Source organism: Cajanus cajan, chromosome 3 (genome assembly GCF_000230855.2).
Source record: "Cajanus cajan strain Asha chromosome 3, NIPB_CcT2T_4, whole genome shotgun sequence".
NCBI classification, from domain to species: domain Eukaryota; kingdom Viridiplantae; phylum Streptophyta; class Magnoliopsida; order Fabales; family Fabaceae; genus Cajanus; species Cajanus cajan.
Window position 1 is genome coordinate 47,621,560 of NC_138519.1, and position 11,134 is coordinate 47,632,693.

An 11,134-nucleotide genomic window follows, 5' to 3' on the forward strand; every position below is an offset into this window, starting at 1 on the left:
TAATCAAAAACCCAAAACATCAAAGCCCGATTCTAGTTCATAGGAAAAAATAATTCTGTTAGGGATGATAATAAGTAGGGTTTAAATAAAGTAGTATAATATCCTTCCTCTTATTTATAATTGAAAAAAAAAATACATATAACCGCCCCAATACTAGTGTGTATAACAATTATAATCTTATTCTCGTACTCATTAGATACCTATATACCCACACTCGATACTCACACTTTACTACATGTAAAATAAATCAATCAATAAAAATATTAATTGAAAAATTGTTACAACTAAATTGAAAATTCACTCTTAAGTTTTTTTTGGTGTTGAAATTCACTCTTAAGTTAGCCAAACATAATTTCAAATCATTCAAATATAAGTCATAACTTATAATCAAACAATATTAGAAACATAAATATCTAAATATAAATTATAATTATTTAACATTATCATTAGTAGGAGTCAAAACAAGTCAAAACAAGTCAGGTTACAGATTAGTGTGTCTAAGTCTAATCTGTCTTATTTACTTGTTACAAATATTTTTTAAGGTCTAACATGATTTGTCTGATAGTTTATTTACAAAGTTTGTTTAACAAGCTTTGTTCATAATCTAAATTATTTATGCATTTTTTCTATACAATTGTTATACTAAGGCTCAAATCTAAAATCTCTAGTATACTACTCCAACTTTCTCCCACTAGTTTGACCTAATGATTCTAGTTCATTCTTTGTAAATACTAATAATAATAATATTAAAAAATTAACAAGCTACTATATTTAAAATAAAGATTAAATATGTTTTTAGTTCCTAAAATTTTGTCAATTTTGTTTTTTAGTTTGTGAGTAATTTCTTAAACTCATTTTAGCCCCTATTTTTTTTAACCAATTTTCACTTTTAGTTCTTAAACTTTTTCTCTCGTTAATATTTTGGTCTAGGCATAATAAAAATTGTTTATGGGAAAAACCTTTTAGAAAAAAAATTAATAACTAAAACTAATTTAATTAAAAAAGACTATAATCTTCTTTATAAAACTAAATTTTCAATTCTGCTAATGGAGATTATATATATATATATATATATATATATATATATATATATATATGTATATATATGTATGTATGTATGACCAAGATAAGAAAAATCATGAGTAAATTTGATTAAGAATTGATATTTTTCTTATGACATTTGGTTCGTCATATTTTATTAGTCTTATCAGTTAGACGATATGGCATTTGACAGACTAAGATATCAAGGAAAAATATTTTCTTGATCAAAACAAAAGCGATTATAAAGCGTTTATAGACTAAAGGAGAATCATAAAGGACTCCCCCTGAAAAGATGCATGATTAAAAAACATTGATAAAATAGGTAACAGAGCATCATAGAGATATTTATTAAAATAGCAAGCCAAACATAATTGAAAAAATAAAAGAAGAGAAATAACACAAAAGCAAACAACAAAAAAAAAAAAAAAAAACATTGAAAATGTTGCTTCTTCTCCCTCATTTGAAAACTGTTAGACAAGTAGTCTCATATAACTTAAGATGGGGGAGGTGAATTAAGTTTTCCAAATTTTCCTCTTATAAAATTTTTCGAATTACTTTCTTATAGATTCAATTTGTTAGATAAATTTATATGTAAAGAATGAAGATGCACACTACTTAAACACAATCAAAGGAATAAATAAAAGAGTAAGGAGAAGGAATTGCAAACTCGTTTTATACTGGTTTGGCCAATCTGCCTACGTATAGTTCTCAAGTCTCCAACTTGAGATTTCACAATTCTTGTAAACCTTACAAGACTTGAATCCTCCAACACCTTGAAACTTCCCTTCCTTGTGTTGAGATTCAAAACCACCCAGGAGAAAAATAGTTTCTCCTTTACAGATTGAATGATAGATTGGGTTTTTCATAATAACTCTCTTGTGTTGAGTTAGATGAAGCAATTCCTAGCAAGGTTTTGAATGAGACAAATATAATACATGTTGTTATTTCTAACAAGTGTGTTAGTGTTTTAGAAGGCAAGTTGAATAATGAAGCATGTGCATGTGCCACTTCCTACACTAGAACCAAGTTAAAAGCTTCAAGCATCAGATGGAAAGATCAAATGAAGCCTAATGGTCTAGCATAAGAAGGAGAATGATCAAGCTTCAGACGATACATCCCAAGTCAAACGAAAAGCCAACACAAGTATCAAACAAGGCCAAATAAGGAACAAGACAAAAGTGGGTTAAGTACCGGATGAAGTCTGTACAAAACATCAAACGATCAAAAGATAGACGGAAACTCAACACATACAAGGCAAATCATACTACCAGTCATAGGCCAACCAAGTATCATATGATGGAAAATACAAGATGAAGAAACGCGCCAGACGAAATTAAAGTACTCCATCTTCACTCTAACTAAATGGAAAGAAAAGACAAAGTCTATCTCTTAGATGGAAAATTAAATTCCAGACTCAGACGAAGAATATTGAAAAGCGTCTAAAGTCCAATATTCATAACAAGGAATATTATATATCATCTACACTCATAAGAAGAGCACACGAAGTCATCAATATTGAAAAGAAAGAAGAAAAATCGACGAGCGCGAATCCATAGGTCAAGGTAAAACATACCACAAAAAATCAGACAAAACAAGTCAAATGATGGATAGAGTAAACAAAGCTGAATGATAGATGGAATATGAAATGTGCGCCAGACAAAGATAAATCAAATAGCACTTGAAGATGAGTCAAGGCAAACCTCAGCATAAGGATCACACGAAGAGAAAATAAAGTTGAATATAATAGAATATGAAATGTGCATCAAATGATGATGAGTTAAATATCAGAAAAAAGTGTCAAGGACAACCTAGAGCGCAACATAAGAACACAAATGAAGGCTGGTCAAGATTAGAAGAAAATTGAACAACATATCAGACAAAGGACAACACAGATTGAAAAGCATTCCAGATGAAAACAAAGTCTGTCCATCTATAATGTTGACTAGACCAAAGAAAGTTAAAGCATTAATGATTGATGCTCAGATAAAGATCAGATCTTGAGACGCAAATGGACTACCTAACGCAGACGAAGATTGCCATGAAAATATCTGAAGAATCAAGTCTCAAAGGACAACTCAGGCATCGTCTACGATCATATGAAAGTTCTCAACATGATCGCGTGAAAGAAAAGCACGCCAAAAGTAAAAGCATGCATGTGTCAGAAAAAGTACATTACTTTTTCAGATAAGGACAACGCTCTGAAGCTATGATGACCAGAAAAGGACAAAAAGTTTATAAGTCTCAGTTAAAGTCAGACACAACAGCTAACAAACGAAGAAGACTTCACGCAATGTTTATAAACAGGAAGCAACACTTAATGCAAGATCTAATGCATTAAATGAAAAGATCGAACTAGTCATGAATGACTACATCTGCTTCAACGGACACTTGCAACAGGAAAATTTTACAAGACTATATATATCATGACTTCAAACCTTGAAAGAGTGGTTTTTGGAGAAGATTAGCGAAGAGTGATATGAAGCCAGTAATGAAACCAGAGACAGATATGATAGAGTCAAACGTACCATAGTGTATCTATCTTTGTAGAATAAGGAGTTCTAAGTGTAACTTAGGAACATGAACCTTAATGAGTGTAGTCATCCTTGTATCCTCTCTGTGAAAGTAAACCACACACTCAATATTTGTAAAACTAAGGTTGCATAAGTTAGTTAGTGTAGAAACTTTTGTATCCTCTCTATGAGAGTAAACCAAATACTCAAACCAAACCATATATCTACCATTTGTAAAGCTTGAAAAGGCTAGGGAAAGAATACTTGTATAAGCTTGGAAAGGCTTGTCAAATAATAATCACTACGAGCCAGAAGTGGCTGAACAAAGAATACTAGTGCTAATGAGTGAAGTTAGCGGGCCAGAAGTTGGTCGATAATACTCACTAAGAGCGAGAAATGGCTGAACAAAGAATACTAGCGCTAATGAGTGAAGTTAGCGGGCCAGGAGTTGGTCGATAATACTCACTGAGAGCTAGAAGTGGCTGAACAAAGAATACTAGGGCTAATGAGTGAAGTTAGCAGGCCAGGAGTTGGTCGATAATACTCACTAAGAGCTAGAAGTGGCTAAACAAAGAATACTAGCGTCGATGAGTGAAGTTGACGAACCAGGAGTGGTTGATAATACTCAGGGAACCAGAAGTAGTTTAAGAATACTAGCGTCGGCAAGTGAAGTAGACAAACCAAGAGTGGTTGAGAATACTCGGGACTAGGAGTGGTCGAGAATACTCACTACAAGCTTGAAGAGGCTGAACAAACAACACTTGAACTCCATTGAATATCTAGTGGAACCCATCAATTGAAGGAGACTGAACGTAGCTCAGTTTTAGTGAACCAGTATAAAATACTTTGCACTTCTTATCTATTTATCAGACACAGACGCAAATTTTGTTTGGCTAATTTATTATACTAAAAGTTTCGTCTACCATTTATTTCTCAATGAAACTATCTTTAGACGGAAAATGCATGCACTTAACTTATTATTTTAAGAAACATTTTCCTTGAAGCAAATGATAAACTTTCAGTCACAAAACCTTTTGCTAAGCAAATCTTGCACAGTCTTCAAATGTTTGAAATCATACTTTTATTAGATGAACAAGAGTTCCTTGCGAAAACATTTTTAAAATACCTTTGTTCACACACACACACATATTCAACCCCCCTTCTATGTGTTTTTCATCTAACTTCAGTTGGTAGCAGAGCTTGACCCCTTGGGTTGAGCAATTAACATTGCAGGGGTAGAATACGATTCATGGAGGATCGAAGAACAAAGAGCAAGGAAGACAAACAACTGGTACAAGTAAAACATGTATCAACTCATCTACTTCAATGAAGCATGTTCTATATATTATAAGAGTAGATCACACCTGATACACTAGGAGAATACATATTATAAGAGTAGAATATATTATAATGTTCTGATACATTTTTAAAATACCTTTGTTCACACACACATATATTCAACCTCCCTTCTATGTGTTTTTCATCTAACTTCATCTTGAAGAGTAGATATTACAATATGAAGATCTTTAAAGAACTGTTAAGAATTTGCAAGTCATTATGGCCAAGGAGTTCTTGTAGTAGTTTTTCACATTTTTGTTCGTTACCCTTTAAAGAAAAATTATACATATTTATAGATAAGAATCCCATGGTTGTATCTTTTCATGAAAAGGTGTAACTCTTGTGTCGAAAAGATATACTAGTAATCGATTACAAGGGTTTGGTAATTGATTACAAAGGTTATAAATTTCAAAATAATTGAAACGTTGTATCTTAATATTGAAATTTTGAAGTTTCCTTTCCTGGTAATCGATTACAAGGTCTGGTAATCGATTACTAGAACATATTTTTACTGTTTCAAAAATCTTTTTATGTAGAAAACTTCATATCAATAATTTCTTTCATAAATCTCTTTTAAGAAATGATTTGAACTATTCTTTAAAGCTTTTGTTAAGTCTTTTGAAAACATTTTTACTTTCTTTCAAAAGATTCAAAAGTTGCTTAAATTTAAAGACATTAAATTGACGTTTTTGAAAACTTATTCTTAAGGCCAAACATACTTGCAATTCTAAAAGATTCGTTTACATTTTTAGCTAAGTTGACAAGACTTATCTATGTAACACTTGAGATCTTGCTCTTACATCAACTTGCTTTAACTCAACCTTGATTCTTCTTCAATCCTTTAAAATCACATGGGCATCATCAAAACTTTTTTGCATAATTTCTTCCACAAAAACGTTGGTTATTCTTCTCCCCCTTTTGTCACTAGCAAAAGCAATGACTTGAGAGGGGATGACAATGAAGGCTAAAGTGTCCGATCAACTTAATCAAAGAAAGAAATTGGAAAGACATGAATAGAGTAAAAGTTCAAGGAGGATGATTTCGTCTAAAAAGGTGAGTTTGAAAAGGATTTGGTTAGAAGAGAAAATGAGATGAGCTAGTTTTATAAGCACGAAAAGAAAGAAAAAAAAATAATTAAAAAAATGGTGTAGAAGGTCATGATGAGTCATAGGTTGGTGTGATGACATGACCTATGAGGGAAGATTTGATGTTGAGATGACAAGGCTATGGAGTTCTGAGAGTTTCGCACAATATGCTTGCGAATATTAATGCTCCTAGCACATTTTAGACAAGACATTAGTGCATATACGTTGTACAAAGTTACCATGTCATATTTACTCAGATGAAGTGTGGTAGACGTAACAATAATCAGATGAAATATGCATTATAAATAGATGAAAACAAAGTAAGATGATGCATGTAGACACCCAATTTCGTCCAGGGGCACACAAACAAGGAAATGAACCCCCGTTATGAAGGGAAAGAGCTCCTGAAGCAGGCAAACAACAAGACAGGATATCAGAAGGCCTAAAGGCCAAATAAGGTAGTTTCACTAGCCCGGAACGGGCGGGCTGTTCCAAAATCGGAACGGGCCATTCCAATATTAGAATGGGCCGTTCCAATTTGTCTAAAACACCTAAAGATCCCTCTTCTGGAACGGGCCGTTCCAATACGAGAACGGGCCATTCCAATTCTAGAACGGGCCGTTCCAAACAAGTCAAATTCGGAACGGGCCGTTCTGGAAAGGGGAACCTTGTGTTAATTCCCACTCTGGAACGGGCCGTTCCGTTTTCAGAACGGGCCGTTCCAGGATGTGTAATTTGCGCATAATTACTGGACCAGAACGGGCCATTTCGAATTCGGAACAGGCTGTTCTGGCCCACTTCTGATTCCTATAAATTGAAGCCTCAAGAACAGTTCTCCAAGCAGCCAAAGAAATTTTGAATAAGACTCTTTTGAGCACGAAAATTCTCTATCTCTCTCCCTTCTATTGTATTTCTTGAGATTTGTGTCGCATCTCTTTTTTCTCTCTCCTTCTTATTGTATTTCTTGAGATCTGTGAGGCATATTGTAGTGTGAAAGGTCGCCACAAATCACCTTTTTCATATTTGAAGATTCAATAGAGCTCGTTCAAGAGGTATTTTAATCAATCTTTTTCTCTCTATTTTATTTTGTTATCTTTGATAAATATTGTTATATTAAAAGCAATCATGTAGACATTTTTGAGTTAATTGTATAATTTAAATTTCAAGCATGTAAATAAATATATTAATAAAGGGGATTAAATATTTAAATTATTAATTCTCATCACGTTAACTTCATCATAGGGTACCGATTGAGGGCGTTGTAGGGGTGCTTAATACCTTCCCTACACGTAACCGACCCCCGAACCCAATTCTGGTTATCAAGGCCATTATTGGATTTTTAAGAATCTTTTCTTTTTCCAATGTTTTGAGTAAAATATTGGTGGCGACTCCATGAACTCATTTTTCAAAACCATTAATTAAGGATTAGTCTGGTGTCCGGGCATTCCTTAATTAATGAGATCTTTAAATGGATGTCTAAACCATATGTCGCGAGATCGAAAATTTTCGGGTTGCGATAGATGGCGACTCCACTGGGGACGTTTTAAGAGGGTCAAGCCCAAATAAATGATGAAGTTAATAAAATAAGTAATAATTTAAATATTTTTCCCCTTTACCTTATTTGTTGTCTTTGTTTGGCTTTGATATCTATTTGCTTATTTAAATCCTGCACCTGTTTGAAATAAAATTGTACACAAACCTTTGCACACAACAGTTCCCCCTACACCCGGGGGAATGAGGGTATTAAACATAGGGAGTGGTTGACGTACAACCGGCCAAAGTTTGGCCTTGGAGCCTGCGAGCCTTGTCGGAAATCACACTCAAGGTGATAACCGGTTACTCTAGCCCGAAATACTGCGAAAGACCTTAGAGTTTGCCAGGTGACGGCGACAAAGATACTGGGTCCCTATATTGGGGGCACCTTGGGAGCCTTAAAGACCAGTGAGATTATAACCGTCCTATACAACGCACTTTTCTTGACAAGGACCACAGACCAAGGATTTGATCATGATCGTTCGTGGGTGTACGTTGATTGAGCATATGTGTGTGCATTTGTTTGTATTATTTTGTTCTAATAAGATGGATTGAAATTTTATAATAATAATAAAAAATAAAAATAATAATAAAAAAATTTTATACCCCTTTGTACATTCTTCGTTCAGTATTCCATTAAAATCATATAGGTAGTTTCCTTTTTGTAAAAAAAAAAAATCAATAAAATAAATCTCATCTTTACCATGCATCATTCCCCTTTAGATAATAGAAACATGATAAAGATGAGGCAAAAAAAAATGACATGCATTCTAGATTAGCTCATTAATTTCATTCATTTTATTTTATTAGCTAAGGAGGATTAGGTTGCCGTATGTATAGAAAGTTAAGAAAAGTGAGTGCCCTAATATACGAAAGTATCTGCGCTCTAAAGAAAAGCCCAAATCAATTTTTAAAAAATATTATAGTTGGGCCCTTGCTTTGATATGTTTATTGAAGTAAGTCTTCTTAGAATCTAATATAGATTATCGCTTAATACTGTCAATGTCTATTTAAGCATTCATAGATAAACAAATCAATGAGACTGATATTTATTATTCTCAACTTTCTATGCATTTTGCATTACATTCATTTAGATCATATCCTTCTTTGTAAAAGAATAAATGGGAATAAAAAGGGAAATTAACCTATGTGCGTTAGTCGAAAGTAATGGAAAGTAAGGACGCCAACTCTTGTCCCAAGAGGATAAAGTCGTGTCGTGCAACCATGAAATCCAAGTAGAATAGGAGAAACGACTAGGAGTTAATAAAGAGAACCTGAGGAGGAGGAATCCCTCAAACACCGAGCCAAAATGAATAGAGCTTTCTCAAAAAGTGATTTCAACAAGAGAGAAACATTGTTTGTTAAGAAGCTGCTAGAATGAAAATCCACAAAGGGCATTCTAGGCAAAAAAAAAAGGCAATGTTTGTTCGAGCTGAAAATCGAGAGACAGCTTGAATGTTCCTCTTGAGAAGCAAGACTCCATGGAAAGCTCTATCATCATTTCTACCTATTCCTACTTCTTAGGAAAGTCTCAGGATATGGGTTGGCAACACCTTCATGAGAATGAAGCCAAAGGACTTCCCTCTACACGAGATCTTCTGAAGCGCCCTCCCGCCACACAAGATCTTCTGAAGTGCCACATCCATGCAAGCGGAGGACTAGCGCTACAGTTAGATGACCTAGGCTTCTCTAAGGGGCAACCTCCCTCTACTTCTTTGTGTATGAATCACGAACTCGGGGCATGCCCAGGCCCTCGAGCTACATTAAATGGGCACATGTAGATTAAAAATTCTTTTTCCATACATTTTTCTACTTCGTTTCTCTTCCCTCTTATCTACTCTAAGCCTCATTAACAAACCTTAAATGAACAAGTACATTTGAAATAAGGACGTCATTAGAAACAATGGCTTAATACGCAATAACGAACACATAAAGATCAATTAAATTTGGCATGACTTGTGGATAAAAGTCCAAGCGAAATCAGTGCAAAGGGCACCCCCCTTTATTGAAGGAATGAAAGATGATCACAAATATTGCAAAGACAAAAGCCTGGTAGGAAACCCACTAAGGGGGTTGCGCAAAAATTAGGGCAAGGTCTGCTAGGAGACCCACAAACAAAAAGGGTAGCCTAAGAAAAAGTGAGGATCAAAGAAAAAAGAAAATGTCCGCAAGGGAATACATCTCAAGTAACCTAGGCAAAAGTTAGGACAAAGCAGCATCCCGAGCTGAAAACCGAAAGGCGGCTCGAGAAGATCATTTAATCAATATGCAATCCCAAGTCATCGCTTAACTTTGAAGGAAATAATAAGCTAACGCGGAAAATGATTTCCTCACTTTGAATGTGCTTGTTCATTAGCCTAAACCACTAGCCTACCTCGGCCAGCCATTCTTCTATAAACCATTTTTGAAAAAATCCTTTCTAACAAAACTTTTACAAAAAAATAGATGTATATATCCCCTTCCTTTCATTTCTCTTGACCTACATGGAATTAAGATAAATTTGAAAGATACACGGAATATGCATAATGAACACTCACAAGGAAAAGATGGAGGTGTCCTAGAACAGAGTCTAGGTACACGAACCTCAGGTTCAAAAAAAAAAGAAAAAAAAAGGCAACACCAAATTTGACACGGCTAAAAGGCTAACAATCCATGTCATTGATCAATGCGCATAGATTAATTTCTTGAAAGTAAAATCAATCTGCATTTAAGCATTAGCATAGAGACATCATTGCATAGCATGCATAGGGCACAAGTGTGCACAAAAGGGTATAACTTCACTTTACAAAAAAATAATAATAATAATAAAAAAATCCAATCCATTCCTGTCTTGCATTTTCATGTTCATCCATGCATCCATACTCACCATAGGGCATCCGTCAAAAATCAAACAATCAATCATCAATGAATCAAAAGGACTCCGCAACAAGCGCCTGGAGAGGCATCACAATACTTACACACGGCAGCACCAGAATTCCCGTCATCCATCCACTTTGCCCACCGACACAGGGGCACATCAAACATCTCCTGCCCATCCACCTAGGGGCAGTCTTTCATCCCACAACACCAACAAGAAAAGCCAAAAAGGAAACACAAATTCCAATTGACAGCATTTGAACAAAAGACAAAAGCAACCCAAATCAGAGGCATCACGACACACCTCTTGCCCAACATCCTTGGGGCAATATCTACCAAAATTCAAGCAAACCAATGAGGGCACCAACAGTTTCCTCAAAATACAACAAAGGTCTAGAGAGACTATACTCGCATCCCAATCCGGTATACGAAAAAGCCGTGAGAGAAAGGTCTGGAGAGACTGTACTCGCATCCCAATCTGGTATACGACAAAGCCGTGAGGGAAAGGTCTGGAGAGAATGTACTCGCATCCTAATCTGGTATACTACAAAGCCGTGAGGGAAAGGTCTGGAGAGACTGTACTCACCTCCCAATCCGGTATACAACAAAGCCATGAGGGAAAGGTCTAGAGAGACTGTACTCGCATCCCAATCCGGTATACGACAAAGCCGTGAGGGAAAGGTCGAAAGAGACTATACTCGCATCCTAATCCGGTATACGACAAAGCTGTGAGGGAAAGGTCTAGAGAGACTGTAGTCACCTCCCAATTTG